Raw genomic sequence first — 23,116 nt, forward strand, 5'->3', positions numbered from 1 at the left:
TCCAGCTCCTTTGAGGGTTCTAGGCAGCCCCTGCCTGAAATCTGCATAGCTCCCCAGGTCCTTTTTGCTGGGCTGAGAGCGTCCAGCTCTACCGCAGTTTCAACAGCAGGGCTGAGCCAGGGTAGGAAGAGGGGCCAAGATCAGTGTGACCTGATGAATTTCACTCAAGCATTCTCTGAAGCCCTTTTTGAATCTATGGGCAAGAAGCCCTTGGATTTAATAAAGGGGACGGTCTCTCTGGGGAGCTCCCTCCCAAGGATGCTATTTACACAGAGCGGCCACATAACCCAGAGTCTGAAGACTCATCCCATCTCATCTCAGTCCTGTGACTTGGACAGGAAGCATCATCTCCCCGAGCCTCAATTTTCCTTAGCTATAAAATGGGAAGGACAACATCATCTGTCCTGCCTGCCCCACAGGCATCTGGCACGGCTCATATGGGATACTGTACTCAGAGGATTTGGAAAAGTGCAAAGAGACACATAACAATGAAGAATAGCAAGTCTTGAGTTCAACCCAACGAACTTTACCAAGTGCCGGCTTTGTGCCAGGCAATACCTGAGCACCAGAGATGCAAAGGTGAGTGAGACAGAGACCGTTCCTGCCTTCTCTGGGCTCAGCACTCTGCAGGATGCTTGGAGGAGGCAAAAATATATATCAATAGTAACACTAACCAGCATTAATAATAGCTTCACTCACTGAGTGCCTACTATGGCCCAAGCTTGAACTAAGTGCTTTACGCACATTAAATCTTTTAAATAGCTAGGTGAGGTGGGCGTTGTTATTTCCATGAGACTCAGTGGGATGAAGTCATTTACCCACAGTCACTCAGCTGAGAAGCACAGGTCATCTGATTTCAAAACCTCTCCTCTCCAGGAGAGGTCTCCTTCTGCATTTTCTAGCATGCTCATGTTTTTTGTCTGTTTGTTTTGTTGGATTGTTCTGAGTTTCTTGAGACAGGATCTTGCTCTGTCACCCAAGCTAGAGTGCAGTGGCACAATCTCGGCTCATTGCAACCTCTGCCTCCCAAGCTCAAGCAATCCTCCTGCCTCAGCCTCCCAAGTAGCTGGGACTACAGGCACGTGCCACCACGCCAGGCTATTTTTTTTTTTTTAAAGTAAAGACAGGGCTTCACCATGTTGCCCAGGCTCATCTCAAACTCCTGGGCTCAAGTGGTCCTCCTGCCTCAGTCTCCCAAACTACTGGGATTACAGGCATAAGCCACTGTGCATGGCCTCATTAAGGGCGGAGACCACTCCTCATATTGTATTATGCCCAGTTTCTGCCTCCAAAGAAAGAAGAAGTAAAAACTAAAAGGCAGAAATGAAATCCACAAGCAGACACCACACCCTGGGCCTGGTAGTTACAGATCGGACCCCTGACCTAATCGGTTATTTGCATAAAAAAAAAATCACTGTGAAGATCCCTGCCTGTTCTGTTCCCTTTGAATTACCAGTGCCTGTAGCCCCTAGTCACGTACCCCCTGCTTGCTCAATCAATCATGACCCTCTCACACGGACCCCTTTAGAGTTGTGAGCCCTTAAAAGGGACAGGAGTTGCTCACTTGGGGAGCTCAGTTGTTGGAGACATGAGTCTTGCCGAAGCTCCTGGCCAAATAAAGCCCTTCCTTCTTTAACTTGGTGTCTGAGGGGTTTTGTCTGCAGCTTGTCCTGCTACAATCCTCCTGCCTCAGCCTCCCAGGTAGCTGGGACTACAGGCATGTGCCACCACGCCAGGCTTTTTTTTTCTTTTTTTTAAGTTAGACAGGGTTTCACCATGTTGCCCAGTCTCATCTCAAACTCCTGGGCTCAAGTGATCTATCTGCCTCAGCCTCCCAAAGTACTGGGATTACAGGCATGAGCCACTGCGCCTGGCCTCATGTTGTATATGTTTCCTTTTGCAACCTTTAGCAGCAGAACCAAAGAGCTCTGTGCTTTGTTATAACAGTAGTTAAAGCAGATGTGTGTGCAAGCATCATCTTTGCTGTTGCGTGTCCTTGTTCATATCACACCACCAGCAGTAGGAGGAAAACCCTCTTCAGCATTTCCCCGCCAGCCAGCTCTTTGAACTTGGGCACATCATGACGCTCTCTGCTCTCCGGCTCACTCATCCGAACAGAGAAGGGCTTGGATGAGGTGATTTCCCAGAGGGTCTTCCCTGCTCTAAAAACCTGTGCCACTCTAAGTCAACATCTCCCATTTGGACAAAGAGGGGGAAGGCTTCGCAGTACTTGTCCCAGCTCAGCTTCAAATAGGCTGTGTGATGTTGGGAGAGTCACTTAACCCATCTGGGCTTCAATTTCCCCATCCAAGAACTGGGAACAAAATGTTATTACTCTTCCCACCTCACAGGCTTGTAGTGAGGATCAAATAAGACAGAGGCCATGAAAGCGGTTTGGAACCTTTCTAATGATGTGGGGATGAGTTATGACTTCAACCTCACTAGTTATCACTGAGAGAGGTGGAAAGATAGCCCCAGAAGGTGACTAGAAGGAAGGCAGAGAACCCTCCCTGGGGACCTCTGCTTCCCTCCACACAGAGCTCCACTGTGTGGAGGCCAAACTTCCCTTTGTCAAACATCAGGACCCTATTGGAAGTTGTTCCTATTATATCATTAGTTGTTTTCATTACTCTAATAGCTGACAATCATTTCATGCTTATTCTGTGCCAGGCACTCAGCCAAATGTTCTGTGTTACTACAGCCGTCCGGGGTCAAATCAAACAAATCCTAGTCATTGAAACATTCTCTTTTTTAGTCAAAACAGGTCAAAAGAGTTTATGGGAGGTGTCAAGGTTAAGAACATGAGGCAGACAAACAGGGCTCCAATTCAGTCTAAGCTGTTAGTAGCCAACATGACCTTACAAATCATAACTTTCTAAGCCTCAGCTTAGCCATCTGAAAAGTGAATGAGGAGAACGCCACTGATCTCGAAGAGATGCCATGAGCATCTCACTAGGTCATGCTTGTGCCGGGTGTTAGGAAAAGGGAGCTCCATGGGGGTAGACACAGGTCGGGGGCCCACGTGCTCCTGGCAGGGGACAAGGCAGGGCTCAGGGGTGTGATGAGCAGAGTCAGGCAAGGTGGTGATGGGGCAACTAGGGGCAGAACAGGAAACACAGGAGGGATGGGCAGGCTGGACGGGAGTCTCCCTTCTCCCAGGAGCCCTGCAGGCGACCAGGAGTTTCCTCCGCAGACACATTGTCCCAGCCCATCCTCCTGTTCTCCCTCCCTCTCACCTCCTCCCTCTCTTCTTTCTAAACTCCTGGATCGGGGGAATCTTATGATTCCAACAAACCTGCCTCAAGTCGTATCAGGCTGCCCTGCCCCAGGGAAGAAAGGGCCATGACCAGGACCGCCATCGTGAGGGAGGAACCAGAATGCAGCTGCTGATGGAAAAACACAGAACTTCTGGGAAGAGGAGGCCAGAGAGCGGTCCTGTGAGTGATGCTTCCCCGCTCTAAGAAGCCATGGCAGTTGCAGCTCCAGGGTTCAAACCCAAGGGACATGGAATTGGCTCTGTGTCCTCAAGTCAGCCAGAGGGGTGGGGGCCAGCCCTGAGGAGCTGATTCAGGAACTCTAAAGCTGGGCCTGGGGGCAGGTATTAACACAGCGCCCAGGTTGTGCCTGTTTGGCATTTGCCACATGGCTTCCAGAAGGAAGCTGGGGCATAGAAGAGGTTATTGAAACCCACAAGTCTTAGACTTTGAAAAGTGACCTCATTTAGCTCTTTTTTTGCCCGTAATTACTTTGATCTCCTTTCTTCTGCTCAACGGACCTGAGACAATAGCCATCAGAGTGAGGGAACCGAGGGTGACATTATAGCACCTTCTCCACCCAGAGCTGCCAGCAGGGCTCAGGGACCAAGGGGAGGCAGGTGGCTCCTTCCAGCTTATCTACATACAATGAGCTCGTAAATCAGCCAGGCCATTCTTCTCCCTCCCTAGCTGGACTCTATGCCCTGGGTGACTAGTCGGCTGGCCCCAGGCTGGCCTATACTCAGTAAGGCAAGCCTGGCATGGGGCCCAGGAGCCTTGGCCGATCCATCCTGGAGGTGACCCCATGGCTGGAATGCCCTCCTGCTCACGTGGACCTGTCTCCCCACACAGGTGAGCAGCTTCCCTTTCAAGCTGGCATTCAGAAGTGGTCACAACTTCCCCCGGCCCAACCTTCTACCTATTCAAAAACAAAGAGACTAGCCCACACCAGGCATCCTTTTCCTGCTGTGGAGCCATGGGCACTGAGCTGGTGTTCGCTGTGACATGGGGAGAAAAGTGACTTCTGCTTGGAGGGTTTTTCGTGAAGATTAAATGAGAAGATGCTGCATGGTGAAGTTTTTGTCCCCTTGGTGTCCCATGATGTCCCCTTTCTTCCTGGTCCTTCCTGCCTCATCCCCTCCTGAATTGCTTCCAGACGCCTGAGGACAAGGCTGCCCTCAACCCGCCTGTTGGAATCAGAGGACGGTGGTGATTGGGAGGATTCGCTTCCTCTGGGCTATGGCCCCCAGAGAGGTGGAGAGACTCTCCCACAACACTGACATTTCAGATCTGGCTCTAAACAGATGTCTAGGAAACACTTCATTCAGTCAGTCTACAAACTCTGAACGGGACCCTGCTGGTCAGAAGGCTCAAGGAATATAGAGATAAGCCTTTTCCTCAAAGGACTCTTCAGGGCCAGAGGAGACACATCCCTAGAGCCCCATAATAAAGGGCTGCAACTGCAGGGATTTGGGCCCTCAAACTCACTGTGCCAAAGGGGAAGTTAAGCTTGGGAAGTGAGTCACCAACACTGCCTTCCTTTTGTTCCCAAACAGATAGCTATAATTTCTCAACCTGGGGTCACAGCCTCATTTCCTCTACTACCTCCTCTCGCACATTTACTTTATTTATTTAAGACAGAATCTCACTCCCTTGCCCAGGCTGGAGTGCAGTGGCACAATCTCGGCCCACTGCAACCTCTGCCTCCTGGGTTCAACCAATTCTCCTGCTTCAGCCTCCCTAGTAGCTGGGATTACAGGCATATGCCACCACACCTGGCTAATTTTTATATTTTTAGTAGAGACAGGATTTCGCCATCTTGGCCAGGCTGCTCTGGAACCCTCAGGTGATCCACCTGCCTGAGCCTCCCAAAGTGCTGGGATTACAAGTGTGAGCTACTGGGCCCTGCCCATGTTTACTTTACCTTATGTAAAATGTAGATTGAGCCCAAGACAATGCATAATTGACTTTTTCCTCCACTCCTTCTTTTCACATGTAAAATGTAGATTTATTGAGGCTCATAAGAGCCTCACAAGGATATATCTGTCTGCCTCACTGCCCACCTTCCCACCCTTCCCCACCCCCTCCTGCTTGGTCTTTCTCCTTTAAATATGAAGTTCCCAAAAAAAATAGGTCACAGATGCTCCTGTGATTTGTTCCCCCACCCCCAACCCTCCATGGGTCATTAATCTTAGCTAAATAAACCTCTAATCAATTGAGACACCAGTCTTGGTCACTTTGGGGTTTACAGAAGTCTTCATCGATGCGATTGGAGCCCAAAGGTGGGAGTGGGTATCCCTGCATTGGGTAGAAGGTCAGGACTGGCTTCTTAGATAGAAGCCCCTATTTTAAGAACTGGAGGATGAGTTCAGGGTGAGGAAGCAGTGTCAGCAGTGGCACAGAGGCATGACACACATTTGGGAAACTACGAGATACTCCGTGTGGCAGAGCAGAGGGGCAGGCAGATGAGCAACTAGCCAGAGCACTCAGGGGAGCAGATCCCAGAGGACTTGTGGGTATTTTAGCCCGTGGGGAGGCCGGGACTCAGGGACAGGACACGATCAGACTCATCACTCGTGCAGCATGAACCAGAGGGGAGGCTGAGGCCCCGAGGCTGGAGCGCAGTGGCTGGAGCTGGCCTGGCCTGGAAAGTCACTGTGTTCAGCTGCCTGTTTTCATGTCACTTGTTCCAGAGTAAAAATCCACTTATCGAGGAGTAGAGACCAATTAATATTTCTTACAGTATTGCAAGAGAACCTTAAAAGACCACCCCCGCATCCTCCCCCACACACAAACATCTATACACACAGGCACGCTCATGCACTTATGCACAGAGCCACACAGTGACCCCATACACCAGCCCTGCATCTTCCTCAGACTGGGTGTCCCAGGCCACCTCTCTTGGCCCAGCACATACAGCTTCCCCAGATGGTGATTCAGGGCCTTGCTGAGGACACCTCCAGTGAGGACACCTCCAGGCAGCTCCACAGGCAACAGAATACTCATGTGCAGAGTTGCTTCTTTTTAGCCCCATGAGCTAACTTTGAAGCCAGCATTTTCCATCTTCCCAAATCTCTAGGATCCAAAAGAAAATGATAAGAAAACTAAATTCACCCTGCTGGAGAAATGGAAAACTTGGAGCACATTTCTTCGTTTTTGTTGCATCTCATTCCATTGTTCTTAGGCTCGAGGGTATATTAAGAATCACTTGTGTTTGTTAAATGCCATTTTCAGGTCTCACCTCCAGATGTGTTAGCTCTGTAGGTCAGTGTGGAGCTCAAGAATTGATATTTTTAAGGTGCCCAGATGGTCAGAGACCACACTTTGAGAAAACAGAAATGTCGCACATTAGCCACAAAAGTGTTGAAGCGAAGGAGCCATTTCCTCCCTCTCTCACTTTCTCCTTTCCTGTGTGACCCTGGCTAGTTATTGCATCATTGAAGCCGTCATAATAAGCCAGGAAGGAAGAAATTTCCTAACTGTGCTGACTCCACCAGAACCCCTGCCTCCGTGAGCAGGGAGAGGTAAGGAGTAGCAGATGTTGTTGGCTGCCTACCCAACAGCCATCCCCTTCCCCAGTCCATGCCTCTACACTCTTTCTTGCTGAATAGAACTCCATTCTGTTCAGGAAACAAGGACTGTGTGTTCCACAGCGGCCTGGGCCCCAGTCCTAGCCCCGGCCCCAGGAAGAAATCCTGATTGGCAAGGCAAGAGGTAGGTCAGCCTCCCCGAAATGTCCTGATCCCAGAGGTTAGCAGAGTCACAGGTTCAAGGAGTTCCTAGTACTTCCCCTAGTACTACAGCTGAAGCCCATTCCCCAGCCAGTGCAGCCTCTGGCATCTGAGGCAGATCCCAGCAGAGGATACCAGTGGCTGGAGACGTCTGCCTGGTCCCTCTAGGGTTCCAGCCTTTGATTTGGCCTCATGCTTGCTCTACTGCTCACTGTGGCTGGCTCTGAGAGGTAGGATTCGAGCCCGGGAGGTACGTCCATGTTTTACTTTAATCACATCTGGCTGACCTGGTTGCAATGAAAATGTGTTCTTTGAAATATTGTTTTTCCCTTAAAATGAAGGTGGCGATTGGTGGAGAACAGGATGGGGTGGGAGGGTGGGGTCAAAAGAGACTTCCAGGACTTGCCTACAGCAAGAACATCCTGTGTGAGGCAGGTAGAGGAAAGAGTGGTGCCCAGTCCTTGGGTCGTTTCCCTGTCCCTTCTTGCTTCTAAACCCTGGCTTTGGTACCCACAGGCTGAACCCACCGATATGGTTTGGCTGTGTCCCCGCCCAAATCTCATCCTGAATTCCCATGTGTTGTGGGAAGGACCTGGTGGGAGGTAATTGAATCATGGGGGCAGGTCTTTCCTGTGCTATTCTCATGATAGTGAATAAGTCTCATGAGATCTGATGGTTATTATAAGGGGGAGTTTCCCTGCACAAGCTCTCTCTTTGCCTGCTGCCATCCATGTAAGATGTGACTTGCTCCTTGTTGCCTTCTGCCCTGATTGTAAGGCTTCTCTGGCCACATGGAGCTGTAAGTCCAATTAAACCTCTTTCTTTTGTAAATTGGGCCAGTCATGGGTATGTCTTTATCAACAGCATTAAAACAGACGAATACACCCACCCTTGTCCTTTCAAGTCTAGTTTCTTCTGTCCGTGAGGCTTATTCAGAGGATATATTCCGACTCTAACTCCAAAGTCAGTCTGAGAGCAGAGCCTGGGTGAAGCCAAAAGTTGCCACTATTTGTTTCTTTTCTGTGCTACTCATGGTCTTGCTCTAACACTGCTTCTACCATTGCCTTTTTAAAAGATCTAATAAGTGATTCTTAGATATGCAAAAGAGGCATAAAATATAACATAATTCATACCTTCATGCCCACCATTCAGCTTAAGAAACAAATCATTTACCAGTGGAGTTGAAGCTGATCCATTCTCTCTTCCCCCTCCTCAAAATCAGCTGACTCTTGTGCCTATCACATGTATTAAGTTTGACTACAAATAACAGAAAACCCAAAATAGTTACTCAAGAGAGCTAGAAGTTTACTGACCCTTGGTACAAGAGAGCTGGAGGGAAGCAGTTCAGGGCTTCTGTGGGAGCTCCACAGTCCCCAGGACCAGCCATCTCCAAGCTGCCACCTGCAGCACCATTTCTACCTCCTGGACCAAGAGAGCTGCCATGCTCCAGCCATCTCATCTACTTCAAGCCAGCAAAAAAGGAGAAATGAAGGAAAGAAGGGCATGTCACCTGCCTTAAGGTGACTTATTGAAAGTTGTACACTATGCTTCCCTTACATCCTATTGGCCAGAACTTGTCACAAGGCCACACCCAGTTGTGGGAGAAGCTAGAAGATGTCATTTTTATTCCAACGGGCTATGTGAAAAGGAGAACAAAATTGGGAGACCCCTAGTGGTCTCTGCCACATCATAGTCTTAACCAACATGCTGGCGTAGGACACTAAATTGCTGAAGATGTTGCCTTTTAATTTTTTTTAATTTTATTTATTTATTTATTTGAGATGGAGTTTCATGCTTGTCATCCAGGCTGGAGTGCAATGGCGTGATCTTGGCTCACTGCAACCTCCACCTCCTTGTTTCAAGCGATTCTCCTGCCTCAGCCTCCTGAGTAGCTGGGATTACAGGCATGCACCACCATGCCCGGCTAATTTTGTATTTTTAGTAGAGACGGAGTTTCACCATGTTGGCCAGTCTGGTCTCAAACTCCTGACCTCAGGTGATCCGCCCGCCTTGGCCTCCCAAAGTGCTGGGATTACGGGCATGAGCCATCACGCCCAACCAGATGTTGCTTTTTTAAAAGAAACTTTTAGTATATGCAAAAAAAAAAAAATGGATATAGATGATAGGGCTCAATGAAATCTCATAAATGAATCATGATATAGACTGTAACCAACACCCCAGAAAGGCCACCTCATGCCAAACAAGAGTCTGATTAGAAAATAAAATCCCAGCTTAGGAGCTGTTTCATTCTATGTTGGTTCATGAGAATTTAGTTTGCATCACTCCTTGTTCTTAGAGGACTACGTTTCCAGTTTCTGGTAATACTGGTAAGTGTTTCTCTTGATGAACGAGCTGAAACTGAAAGTGAATTTCCCTTTAGAAAAATCACAACCCACAGGGGGTCATATCATGCATTTAGTTACAAGCAACATGAAATAAAGAGGGATGGCATTTATTGTGCGCCTATTGTGTCAGCTTCTGTGCCAAATGAAGATGCTGCTTTTGAAAATACAACCAGTGGAAACACTGCTGTCCCCATTCCTGGATCTGTCACTGACTAGGGCTGTGTGATGTCACTTGAACCTGAAGTCACTTAAGCTGGCTCTGCCTTCGTTTTCTCATCTGCCAAATGGGGATAATATAGTGATGATTAAAAGAGGAAAATGTTGCCAACGTGGTCTATAAATATAAAGCTCGGGCCGGGCACAGTGGCTCATGTCTGTAATCCCAGCCCTTTGGGAGGCCAAGTTGGGTGGATCACCTGAGGTCAGGAGTTCAAGACCAGCCTGACCAACAAGGTAAAACCTCGTCTCTACTAAAAATGCAAAATTCGTTGGGTGTGGTGGTGCACGCCTGTAATCCCAGCTACTCTGGAGGCTGAGGCAGGAGAATCACTTGAACCCGGGAGGCAGAGGTTGCAGTGAGCTGAGATTGTGCCACTGCACTCCAGCCTGGGCAACAAGAGTGAAACTCCGTCTCAAAAATAAATAAATTAAATAAATAAATAAATAAATGTAAAGCCCGGTGTAGACATTGCTTCCTTCCCCTTAGGAGGCCAAGTGTTTGACGGAGTTCTACCTACACAGTGTGTCTTTCCACTGAGCTTGCCTCCTGGCTCCTAAGCGCCATGAAGGCAGAGGTCATCCCCACCTCCCATCCCTGAGCTGATGATGGAGTGAGCACTGAGACACATTCCATGGATGGAGCCAAGGGCTTGCTGTGTTTTCCTTTTACAACTGGATCTGAGTCATGCCTCCTTTTGCCTCCCATTGCGGCCCTCCTCCCCTGGATTTCTGGAACACTCAGGCTGTCTGCATGTTTTAATTTATGCTGCCTTCCTCCCTTCCTTTCTTGCTCTTTTCATACTTGCCAGCCCATATATATTTAGCTCTTTTCATCTTTCTTCTTAAATCATTCCTGTAAGTCAAGTCCCTGAAAATGTTTCCCCTGAAATCCCTCCAAACAGTATTTGAAACACTTACCTCCTCATAAATGCAACGTGGACAGTTTGGCCTGTCACTGCTGCCTTAGTGCCAGGAGAAAGACAATAAGGAAACTGGGGTGCAGGCTCTGGCACTCCATGTGGGGTACTTTGTATCCCCTTTCTTTTAAAGATGCTGATGGCTGGGCGCGATGGCTCACGCACTAGTAATCCTAGCACTTTGGGAGGCCAAGGCAGGCAGATCACTTGAAATCAGGAGTTCGAGACCAGCCTGGCCAACATGGTGAAACTGCAGCTCTACTAAAAATACAAAAATCAGCCAGGTGTGGTGGTGCATACCTGTAATCCAAGCTACTCAGGAGGCTGAGGCAGGAGAATCGCTTGAACCAGGAGGCGGAGGTTGCAGTGAGCCAAGATGGCACTATCACACTCCAGTCTGGGAGACAAGAGCGAAACTCCATCTCAAAACAAAATAAAATTATAATTAAATTAAGATGCTGAAACAGCATTGAAAGGTCCAGGGCATAATTTACTTTATGGTCCTCACAATGAAGGAGTAATCTGGTGGTGAAGGGTCTGGGCTGTAGCATCTGAATGTCTGAGTTAAAATCCCGGCTTGGTCACTTATTTGTTGTGGAATCTTGGCCAAGTTACATGACTTCTCTGTGTCCCAACATCCTCAGCTGTAAAATGGGAATGAGAGTTTACCTTACTAGGCAGTTATGAGAATTAAATAAGCTCATTCACACCAAGTTCTTAGCATGCTGCCTGGGACATGGTAAGTGCTTGACAGATTTTAGCTTGTTGTTGTGTTTTTTCCTGGGTGTACCCAGTCTCCATCCTTTTCATCATTATTATTGGCAGAACCCTTGTTTTATGCTGGATTCCAATATAACCTGAGTTTTAAAATAATAGCTTTTTCTGCCTTCCCTTGCAGCCAAAACAAGTCATGTGACACAGCTCTTGCCAGGGAGATGACAGCTGGAATCGTGAGTAGTGCACCCAGAAAAGCTTTGTAAAGAGAGCAGACTGAATTGCCATGTTCCTGCCTGCCTTTCTCCCCTTCCTCCTTTTTCCTGTTTAGAATGTGAATGTGATGTCTGGAGCTTCAGCAGCCACATTTGGACCATGAGCCCAATTTGAAAATGGTAGTCATGTGCCCAGGATGATGAGAGAGAAAGAGAAAAGGAACCTGAGTCTTTCCTCCCAGATGGCGCTGTGCAGCTGCCGTACCAGCCCTGGGCCGCCTGCCTTTGGACTTCTTGTAACCAAACAAATGAATAAATAACCCCGTAATCTGTGTAAGCCCCCACTTGTCAGGTTCCTATTAGCAGCTATGTGCAATTCCTAACTGCTGCAAGCGTAGTTTCCTGATGGGGAGCAGCTCCGATCAGAGCTGGATAAGATCCTGAAGTGGTTTGTAAACTGCATTCTGCAGGAGCTGAGGGATCCTATGAAGCCCCCTCTCAGACTAGAGATCAGGGATGGGAGGAGTAAGGACGATGCTGCCTCTCCCCACCTCATCTTTTTTCCAAGTTTGTTTTAACTTACTGTAGCAGGAGAGGTGGCCCAGTTAGGCTTTGCGGAAAGAACAGATTTCAGGACAAAAAAAATAAAAGGTTTGGAAATCACTTTTCTTGTCCAACCCCCTCATTTTACAGCTGAGTGATCTGAGGCCCCCAAAACGTCTTGCCAGTCAAGCTCAGCCAGGCAAAGCCAAGAGGAGAACCCAAGTTTTCTGCTCTTTCCGGGGGCCCTGCCAAGTGCTGGAACTGCCACACACAAAAAAAAGCCGATCCAAAGAGTTTACAATCGCTGACGAAGTCCCAACCCACCAAGCTCTGATGGGCTGCCTGCTCTTAGGGGAATTGGACAGGGCCCCTCCGGTTAAAACTAATGAGGGCTGGGAATGCCCTTTCAGGGCCCTGGGCAGCCAATTTGCCCTCCTGCTGAGAGAAAGTTGGACCCGGTTCCTCTTCTGTCTTTATAGTAATTCATTCATTGTTTGTTTATTTTTTTTTAAAGCACACACACATTAGATGTGTGAAGCAAAGGGGGCGAATGGGTGGCATGAAATCCTCAATGCATGGGGCTCTTTGTCCCTGTTCTTGTAGTTCTCCTTTGCAAAATGCTCGCTTAATCAATTCAAGATCAATGGCTGCTAAGTCGCAGCTGTAAACACCATCTCATTCAAGGTCAATTAGAGCAGCCCAGTGTTCTGTAGCAGGAAGTTTAACTGTGGGAGGGGCCTGGGGAGGGCCTTTATCATGGAGCCTTCAGTAAGTGTTTACAGAGCCCGTCCTTGTGGATTTGCCCTATGCGGGCACATTGGTCAACTTGGTAGAAAATACGTCACCACTTGAGTGGAATAACTAGATGTTATAATAATTCAGAATATCTCATTCCAGGACTTTCACTAGAAACTCTTTTCCTCATCCCTCCATTCTATCCATCCATCCACTCCACAATTATTTCTTGAGCAGCTACTCATGTATCCAGCACTGGTGCAGAAGAAAACAGGCAGGGTCCTCGCTTGGAGATTTTTTGAGGGGAGCATAGAGAGCCCGAGAATGAGCACGTAAATGAGTGGACAGAGAAGGGAACGTGTGACAGAGTTGTCCTCAGCTGGAGAAGCAGCCCAGAGGAGGCCACACTGCACCCCCTCCATGGGGCAGCCGGGACAATGCGAGCCCCCCTACCCTCAGCCCCACCCCATCCCAACCCCAGGGCTCTGCTTTCCAGCTATGATGAACTCATGGGGCCTCTCAGAGTGTTCAGTGATTATCAGGGGCCAGGCTCAGTGTTAAGCGTTTGGCTCGGATTCTTCTGCTGAACTCCTTTTGGAAACAGGCTTTTCCCCCTACCCTCAGGTGCCCACAATGAGACAAGGGCTGAAAAGTCTCTCAGAGGAGCCCAGATACCAGGGTGAGCTTAGCAGCCCTTCACTTTGTGAGCACTGGGCAAGGCCCAAGACTGCTTGAAGACTCTTATTTGTAAACTCCAAAGGCTTCAGAACAGCTGTGTGATGCAAAAGAAAAAATCACCATAAAACCAGCTTTCATAAATTCATTCAGCAACTATTTTAAGGCATGGAGGAGAACCAGAATAGATGCTACACTCGGAATTAGAGACCCAAGTTCAAATCCTTCCACCACCTCTCATTCTTCAGCAAGTCCTTAATTTATTGAGGCTCACTATCCTAACTTGTAAAGTGGTGCTAACACTATCCCACTCATGTAACTGTGATGAGGATTTTTTTTACATGGGATTCCATAGCCAGTAACTGAATCTGCCTTGGAGGCAGAGAGATCCACTAAGAGACTGGGAGAGTGGCTTAGGCCAGGGGCACTAATGAAATATTGCAGATGAGAACAATGGCTAGGAAAGATGCCAAAGTGCTAAGATCAATGGGACTTGGCAACTCCTTGCAGAGGGGTGGGGTATCACCATTCATGAAGGCAAGGAACTGGGAGAAGCTTGAGAGACTTGGTGGGCAGTGATGCCATTGACAACCACTGGGGACACCAAAGATACTCTGTTTGGGAGACCAGTGGGCCAACCAGGTAGTCATCAGTAGGCACCTGGCAGCTGGAGACTGTGGGAGTCATTCACAGGTGGTCGTTGAAGACACGATGGGCATGGGTGAGGTCTGGTTGGAGACACATGCCATTTTTGACTGTCCAACATAACATACACCTTCAAACAACTGCTCCTCCTCCATTGCCGTCATGAGTGTTTGCAGGACTGACAGTCCCCATAAAATGCAAGGGGAGATAAGAAGCCTGGACCCCTGGTCATCCCAGCAGGCAGCTCCCTTGGCCATGTGATTGCTGTAGTGGGGAAGATATGACTCAGCATGGGACACTCAGAGTCCTTCCTGGGGATTTTTCAATTTGGAATTAAAGAAGGGGCTTTGTCTTTTGCATCCCCAAGTGGGAAGGAATTGAGACATGCCAGGGGCCATCTTCTGTGGAATATGAAGAAGCTAATTTGCTGGAGAGAATAAAGCCAATCAGAGGAAGCAGAGCTGAGAAATAGAGAGAAGGAGAATCCTGACTGCAACGTGTTCCTGATTCCAGTCTCAGAAACTCCCAAAGCTTCTGTGCTTTCCACAGCACTTCCTTCAGTTCGTTGAGCTACTGCAGGCATGAGAGTCATTAAATTCTCTCTTTTCAAGTCAGCTTGAATTGGGTTTCTATCACTTGCACTCCAAAGAATCTTAGCTAACTCAGCTCTCAAAGGCAGAAAGATTACATAGCTGATTTTGAACATTTTACTATCCATATACACATTTCAGAAGCTGATGGAAAGCTATGGATGGATGCAGGAAAGGTTGTCTACAAGTTCAAGATGGGGGAATCTCATCAAAGAGCCCAGTCCTGGAATACTAGAACCTCTGGGACACAGGAAACAGCAGGGAGACTTGGGCTGATCCTTGGGAGACAGGTCATTTTTAGGAGACAAGAGGAGAAAGACCAGGGCCAGGGCCAGAATGAAAAGATCATATAAATGGAAGGAGAATCAAGAAGGGACAGCATGGTAGAAACCAAGGAAGAAGGATGCTCAGAGGAAGTTCCCACCAGTGCATTGATAAAGGCTGTGGAATTTGGGAACTGCATAATGGATGTTTTGGCGAGCTCAGCAAAGAAGGTGTGGGGCAGCTCACAGAAGCCAGGTTGCAGGGAGGGTTCCTAAGAAGGAGTGAACCTTGAAAACATTATGCTAAGTGAAAGAGGCCAGATATAGGGGCCACATATTTTATGATGACATTTATATGAAGTATCCAGGATCAAATAGGGAAATCCACAGAGGCAGGAAAGAGATTGCCAGAGGCTGAGGAAGGGGGAATCAGGAGTGACTGCTTAACAGGTACAAAATTTCTTTTCAGGGTGATGAATGAGATAGTGGTGGTGGCTGCACAACACAGCAAGCACACTAAAAACCACTAAAGTGTACTTTGTTGTTTTGTTGTTGTCATTGTTGCTTTTGGAAATAGGGTCTTGTTCTGTCACCCAGGCTGGAGTGCAATGACAAGATCTGGGCTCACTGCAGCCTGCACCTCCTGGGTTCAAGTGATTCTCCTGCCTCACCCTCCCAAGCAGCTGGGATTACAGGCACCCAGCACCACACCTGGCTAAATTTTGTATTTTTAGGAGACACAGGGTTTCACCATGTTGGCCAGGTTGGTCTCGAACTTCTGACCTCAGGTGATCGGACCACATTGGCCTCCCAAAGTGCCAGGATTACAGGCATGAGCCATCGTGCCCCGCTTAAAGTATACATTTTAAAGGGGAAATATTACGTTATGTAAATATGATCTCAGTTTCAAAAGCAAGTGGGGGCTGGTAGAAGGGAAGCAGCAAGAATCGAGCCTCCATGGAGGTGCTTGGCAGAGGATCCAAAAGGAGCGCTGGGTGATACCTGGAGGGAAACAGTAAGATCAAGGAAATGATTTTTTAGGATGAGAAACCCTGACCTCAGAGAGAAGGTAGGTGTGGTGGACAGAATGGTGGCACCAAAGATGTCCCTGTCCTAATGCCTAGAACCTGTGAATATATTACCTTACATGGCAAAGGGGACCTCAGATTGCAGGTGGAATTAAGGGTGCTGATCAGCTGACCTTACCATAGGGAGATGATCCCTGGTTATCTAGGGGGCCCTGTGTAATCACAATGGGCCTTACAGGTATGACTAGGAGGCAGAACAGTCGACGTCAGGAGGTGAGATTTGAGAAAAACTCAACTGGCCAAGCCTGGCCTTACTGATGAAGGAAGGGAGTCACAGGCTGAGGAATGTGGACAGCCTCTAGAAGCTGGAAAAGGCAAGGAAATGGACTTGACCCCAGGGCCTCCAGAAGAAAAAGCAACACTGTAGACACCTTGACTTCAGCCCCGTGAGATGCATGTCAGACATCTGACCTGCAGAACTCTAAGATAAGTCTGTGCTGCCTGAAGCCACTACATTTTTGGTCATTTGTTACAACAGCGATAGGCAACCAATACAAAGATAGGGATGACTAAATATCAGGAGGAAGCTGGTGGCTATGAGATGGCGGCGATGTAGGCAGAACATTGGCCTCAAAGTCAAATGATGTGTGAAACCCCAACTACCACTAACTTAACTGCACAGTCATAGGCAAGTCAGCCCTCCCCTTGCTGGGCCTCAGTTTTCCCACCTGTGAAATAGGAGCATTGGTGCGATGACCTCTAAGGGATCCACCAGCTCTGATGCTCTGGTTCCTCGGGCTTTGCAGCTGCAGTCATTGGAATAGCATACGCTGGGTCTGCCTCTGCCAGGGTCCATAGGGAGGCTGACCTGATTGTTTTGGTTTGTCAGAGAGGCTGCCCTACTGAAGGATGATGGCAAAGGACACTCAGCTGCCTTCCACAGAGGCAGCAGGGTAAAGAGGATCCAGGATACCCCACTATCACCATCCCCATAATATATGTATTAGTCCATTTTCACACTGCTGTGAAGAACTAGCTGAGGCCAGGCCCAGTGGCTCACCTCTATAATCCCAGCACTCTCAGAGGCCAAGGTGGACGGATCACTTGAGGTCAGGAGTGCAAGACCAGCCTGGCCAACGTGGTGAAACCCCGTCTCTACAAAAAATACAAAATTAGTTGGGCATCGTGGTGCACGCTGTAATCTTAGCTACTTGAGAGGCTGAGGCAGGAGAATCGCTTGAACCTGGGAGGTGGAGGTTGCAGTGAGCCAAGATCACACCACTGCACTCCAGCCTGAGCAACAGAGCTAGACTCCACCTCAAAAATTAAAAAAAACAAATTAAAAAAAGAACTACCTGGGACTGGGTAATTTATGAAGAAAAGAGGTTTAATTGACTCACAGTTCCACAAGTTTAACAGGAAGCATGGCTCAGAGGCCTCAGGAAACTTACAATCATGTTAGAAGGCAAAGGGAAAGCCAGCACTTTACCATGGTGGAGCAGGAGAGAGAGAGAGCGGAAAAAGCCACACACTTTTAAACCATCAGATCTCATGAGAATGCACTCACTAGCATAAGAACAGCAAAGGGGAAATCTGCCGCCATGATCCAACCACCTCCCACTAGGCCCCTCCCTGACACATGGGGATTACAACTCAACATGAGATTTGGGTGGCGACACAGAGCCAAACCAAATCAACATATATCTTCCCAACCCCCTGAAAGTTAGGAGGGGCTCTGCCAACTGTCTCCCACTGGCTGACATTGTTAATGAGTTTTGGCTTCAGAATCCTCCTCAACACAGTGCCCCACAAAGCCACTGCCAACTGAGCAGGACTGGCAGGTGAGGTGGTGTCTATATGGCAGCCTCGGGTTGAGATATTGCTGATACCAGCAACTTCCTTGAAGCCATAAGCACCTTTGGGATTAGGTAAGACCTTAAAATTCTTTCAATCATAAATAGCAAACTCTGGGTTAATTAGTTCACCAAGGTTCTGGAGGAGATTCCTGATTTCAGACAATAGAAATCACCCCTGGCCAACTAAAGAGAAAACACTAAATCCCTGTTGAAAACGTTGAGTTGCTTACAAAATTTGACAAGAAGCAGACAAAAGAGGCAAGACCGTAGAAATTAACAGTGAGAACAGTCACGTTCATGACACAGGAAAAGCGTGATTGAGGCAACACTGTTGGCACGGCTCCCCACCCCGGTCACTGCATTGGCACCTCATCTGCTGCCCTGAATAGCCTCTACCTGAGCTCACCTCTTTGGGTCACGCTCAGGATTGAAAGTACCAGGAGAAAGCGTCAGTTGCCGGAGCATAGGTTAGGTGCTGCCCCCTGGTGGCCGAGAGCACAGAGACCGCCTCTGTCCCAATCCACTCTCACTTCCTCCAGCAGCTGGGGTGCCCTTCCCACTCTAACCCACTCTGTGGAATAATGCGCCCTAGTACCAAGTGGTTTCACATGCTAGGTCCCTTAAAAGGGTCTAAGGTTCCCTGCACTCAGATAATTTACTGTGGAATGTTCCTTCTAGAAAAGACTTTTGAAACCTACTAGTTCAACACTCAACGATCCAGAAGCACAGAAGGGCCGGTTAGTATTGGCGCCAGGGCTGCACACAGGCCTCCCAGCTACCGCTCCAGTGGTCTCCCTGCCCCGAGCCAATGTCCTCCTGCCTGCGACTGGCCTATGACAGTGTAGGACCCAGAGTCGGAAGACGTGGCATTGCCATGGCGACCAGAAGTCACAGCTTTTCAAAGACTGGATGAATTTCTTGAGCTTTCACATTTTTCTAAGAAGGGATAAGTAGTAGCTCTATGTGATTTAGTCCTTATACCTTGGTAAACACAGCTTTCCAATGAATATATTTACAGTTCAGCAAAACAAGCCTTTGCCAGGTTCTGTTTTCCTGGATGTTCTTTCTGAGAATGTGATTGCCGCAGTGATAGGTCCCTCAGAGGGCAGTTCTGTTTCAACATCACAGTCAGGGTCTCTGGGCAGTGGAGCAGCAGGGGGACACAGTGTCTGGGATGAGAGGAAGAAGAGGAAACAGGAGGGAAGTTGGGCAGACCGGGACTGAGCTGGAACTTCTAGTGACTTCATTATTTTTCAGCAGGCTGGCACAGCGGCACTGGATCTTGGCTGGACAGGGCAATTAACAGCTCCCCAAGCTCCTAATGAGTCACTTTCTTGAGGTTTAAGCTGCCTGCAGTTTCCCAAGGGAATTTATTCCTGGAAGCTCACTCCTGAGAAGTGCCCTCCCCTGGGTGCAGCTTGTCGAGGGCTCCTGGATTTGGCCGATTGGTCAGAAACCAGGAATTCTGGGTCTAGAACCATAGCCTGTAATTTACAAGGGGGACTGATAGTGCTCAGCCATAACTCAGGCACACAGGATGGTGCCTGGCAAGGACATTTCCCTTTCCGGGGCAGCTGAGAGGTCTCACTTCCTCAAAACCCTCTTCTGAGACTGTCCTTCCACAAAGGGCCCGCCAGGTTTTGTATCTGGTTCAACCAAGGGTAGACACAGCCCCCAACAGCAGTGGTTTATAGTTGGCCAAGAGCCAAACTCTGTCCTAGATCAGGGCTGAAACCAACGAGACTTTCTCCCAGAGATCTCAAACTTGAGACTTGCATAAAATCTGTTACCAGGTAGTAGCAAGAACAGTGGAAACCAAAGCTGAAGAGCTAAATTTGCAGAGGAAAGGATGAGGTGGCTGTGGCGTGGCTGCTGGCAGGAATGAGGGGTGCTTCTTAATGTGCCCTGTAGCTGGAAATCATCTGAATTTGTCTCCGTTCTTGGAGACCCAAAATATCCCTGTCACACATCCAAACGCGTGCACTCATAGCCAAGGAGGCGATTGGACACTTATCTGACTGACTCAAGCCTAAAGGGCTCCACTTTTGCCTCACACTGAGGAGATATGGGAGATCCAGCCTAATCTGTTTTAATGTCTTCAGTTACTCACTTTAGTTTGTCTATGAAACATGAACAGGGTTAAAATCTAACAGCAGTCGGGCGCGGTGGCTCACGCCCATAATCCCAGCATTTTGGGAGGCAGAAGTGGGAAGATCACTTGAGGTCAGGAGTTCAAGACCTGCCTGGCCAACTTGGTGAAACTCCATCTGTACTAAAAATTCAACAACAACAAAAAATTACTGGAGTGTGGTGGCAGGTACCTGTAGTCCCAGCTACTCAAGAGACTGAGGCAGGAGAATCCCTTGAACCCGGGAGGCAGAAGTTGCAGTGAGCCAAGATCACACCACTACACTCCAGCCTGGGCGACTAAGTGAGACTCCATCTCCAAAAATAAAATACAATAAAATAAAATCTAACAGCAATTGATTCTTCATCAAGGAGAAATATTATGGGTGGAACATCATCCTCTAGAGTCCGAAACTCTAGAAGGCTAGCCATTTAAGAACCTTCCTGCCAGATGCAGTGGCTCCCACCTATAATCCCAACACTTTGGGAGGTCAAGGCAGGAGGATGGCTTGAGTCCAGGAATTCAAGACCAGCCTGGGCAACATACCAAGACTCCCCCCCGCCATCTCTAAAAAACAAATACGAAAATTAGCCAGCCATGGCAGTTCACCCGTGTAGCCCCAGCTACTCTGGAGGCTACTCCCAGCTACTCCGGAGGAGAATTGCTTGAGCCCAGGAGTTTGAGGTTGCAGTGATCCATGATCACACCACTGCATTTCTGCCAGGGGGACAGAGCAAGACCCTATATCAAAAAAATTTAAAAATGAAGAAGAAGAACCTTCCTTCCACTTGAGACAATGGGAGATGGTGGGAGGCCTTTGCTTCTATGGAGAGTACAGACTTGGGTACATTATGGCAGTCCCCAGAGTAACCACCCCCTGGTCTGCAGACGTAAGTGTGGTCTGCCAAGCATGGGCTGGCCCTTGTGCCCCTGCAGCCCTCCAGTCACACCCAACAGCATCATACTGCTGTTTCCTGCTCCCTACAAACAGTTTCTACTCCCCTGGATGCCCTTCCAAGACCCAACTGTGTAACAAACTCCATTCCAACCTTCAATACCATATGAACTAGGGTTATTTTGGTTGCATGATATAGAAACTGACTCTAGATGATCAGAAGGCTCTGGGATGCCTCACGGGTATAAGAGTTGAATTGCCACATCCCAGCGAGGGCAGAGATGGGACCACTCATGCATTTTGGAGCTGTCACTCTAGAGAAGTAGTTCTCAACTAGGGGTGATTTTGTCCTCCAGGGGATATTTGGCAATGGAGACGTGACTAGGAGTGGGATGCTACAGGCATCTACTGGGTGGAGGCCAGGGATGCTGCTCAACATTCTGTAATGTACAGGACAGTGCCCTTCACCCCAGCAAAGAATGAGCCAGCCCAAATGTCAATAGTGCTAAGGTTAAGAAACCCTGCTCTAGAGAGCTTCCATCACCATGATTTAGTTCCAATGACACCCAGCCTCTGAAACTCTCCATTCCAGATTTCAGTTTACTGGGAGAGAAAACTTGATTGGCCCATCTTGAGTACTCATCCACCTTCAGATCTATCAGCTATGGCCAGGAAAACAGAGTTACCTAATATAAACTTGGCCACTGGGGACCCTTTTCTCATGTTGGGGATGTCCCCAGAAAAAAAAAATGACTTTCTGTGGGCCATGTGTCCCAAGAACAATGGGGCCAGGGACCAGACAGACGTCACCTCCCTCAGGAAGCCTTTCCTGCTCCATCTGCTCTTTGGGCTACCATTTTTTCTTGCACATGTTTGTTTTCACTGAATTGTGATTTGTTTGTTCATCTGTCCATCTCTCCCAGGAGACTTGAAGTTCTCTATGGAGTGAAACTGGGTCTTACTCATCCCTGAAAGCCCAGTGTCAATGTTCTGGTTACATAACACACTATTGCTACATAACATGCTGCCCAGCAAACCATCCCAAAGCTTAGTCACTTCAAGTAACAATCTTTTCACCTCCTGATTTTGTGAATCTGGAATTTCAGCAGGACTTGGCTTGGTGATTCTTCTGTTCCACACAGCCTCCACAGGGGTGACTCAGGGGTATTCATCTGGCCACCAGGCTTGGCTGAGAGGTCCAACACGTCTTCTCACACAACTGGAGCCTTAGTGAGCAACTGGAAGTCCAGGCTCAGCCAGGCCCCTCTCTCTGGCCTCACAGCCTCTCCATGTGATCTTTTCAAATGGGCAGTCATGTTTTGAATGTGGCAGATTAGGGCCCCAAAAGCAAATGTTTAAAGGAAACCAAGGCTAAAACAGAAAGCCTTCTTAAGACCTTAAACTGGAAGTCCCAGAACATTGTTTCAGCTTTATCCCGTTCACCAAGAAAGTCACTAAGAACAACCCAACTTTAAGAAGAAGGGGGCCAGGTACGCAGTGGCTCACTCTTGTAATCCCAGCAATTTGGGAGGCTGAGGCAGGAGGATCGCTTGAGCCCAGGAGTTCGAGACAAGCCTGGGCAACATGGCAAAACCCCATCTCTACAAAAAAAAAAAATTAGCCAGGCATGGTGGCATGTGCCTGTAGTCTCAGCTACTCAAAAGGCTAAGGCAGGAGGATCGCTTGAGCCCAGGAGGTCAAGGTTGCAGTGAGTTGTATCCCACCACTGCACTCCAACCTTGGCAGCAGAGCGAGATCCTGTCTCAAAAAAAAAAAAAAAAAAGGAAAAGAGGAAGGGAATTAGACTCCACTACTCCACTTGTAAATGAGAGGTGGCATGCACCAACAACAAGGGAAGAAACTGGCGGCAGTCATTCTTCGAGATTGTCACCCACAGCCTACTACTACAGTAATTGTTCAATAAGCATTTAACAGATAAATTAATATGAAGACAGATTAGCCCTACTGAGTTCACCCAGGTGATGCAATGGTTAAATGAAAACAAAGCACATGAAAAATGCTTTTGAAACTATTCAACGCTGTAAAGAGGTAAGGAGCTGCTATTAAGAGAAAATTTAATGTGCTTCCTCTGGTTTATGGATGACTGTTTGCAGGGTTCTCTCCACTACTCTCCACTCCCACTTGCAGGGATTCATCACAGACATCACTTGTCAGTCACAGCTCTTTTGCACTGATGCTGGATATGGCCTCAGAATCCTTCTCAACACAACACTCCAGTCATTGACTACTAACCGATTAAAGTCCACAAGGATACCTATTTGTTATCCTTGTTCCTGCCTAAAATCCTGTTGCTAAACCATCCTCAAAATGCCCAAGCTTTTAGTTTCTTTAAACATGCACAC

The 23,116-nt window shown here is 48.2% G+C and overlaps 1 long non-coding RNA gene across 1 annotated transcript; it reads left to right on the forward strand.

Annotated features, from left to right (window-relative positions):
• The first annotated feature begins 5,920 nt into the window (after positions 1–5,920).
• Positions 5,921–11,728, forward strand: LOC108580527. Its single transcript, XR_001891683.3, has 4 exons — positions 5,921–6,778; positions 6,883–6,968; positions 11,365–11,416; positions 11,512–11,728. It is a non-coding gene; the product is annotated as an uncharacterized LOC108580527 (long non-coding RNA).
• Positions 11,729–23,116: the final 11,388 nt, after the last annotated feature.

The sequence above is a fragment of the Papio anubis genome, chromosome 11 (genome assembly GCF_008728515.1).
Source record: "Papio anubis isolate 15944 chromosome 11, Panubis1.0, whole genome shotgun sequence".
Taxonomy (NCBI): Eukaryota; Metazoa; Chordata; class Mammalia; order Primates; family Cercopithecidae; genus Papio; species Papio anubis.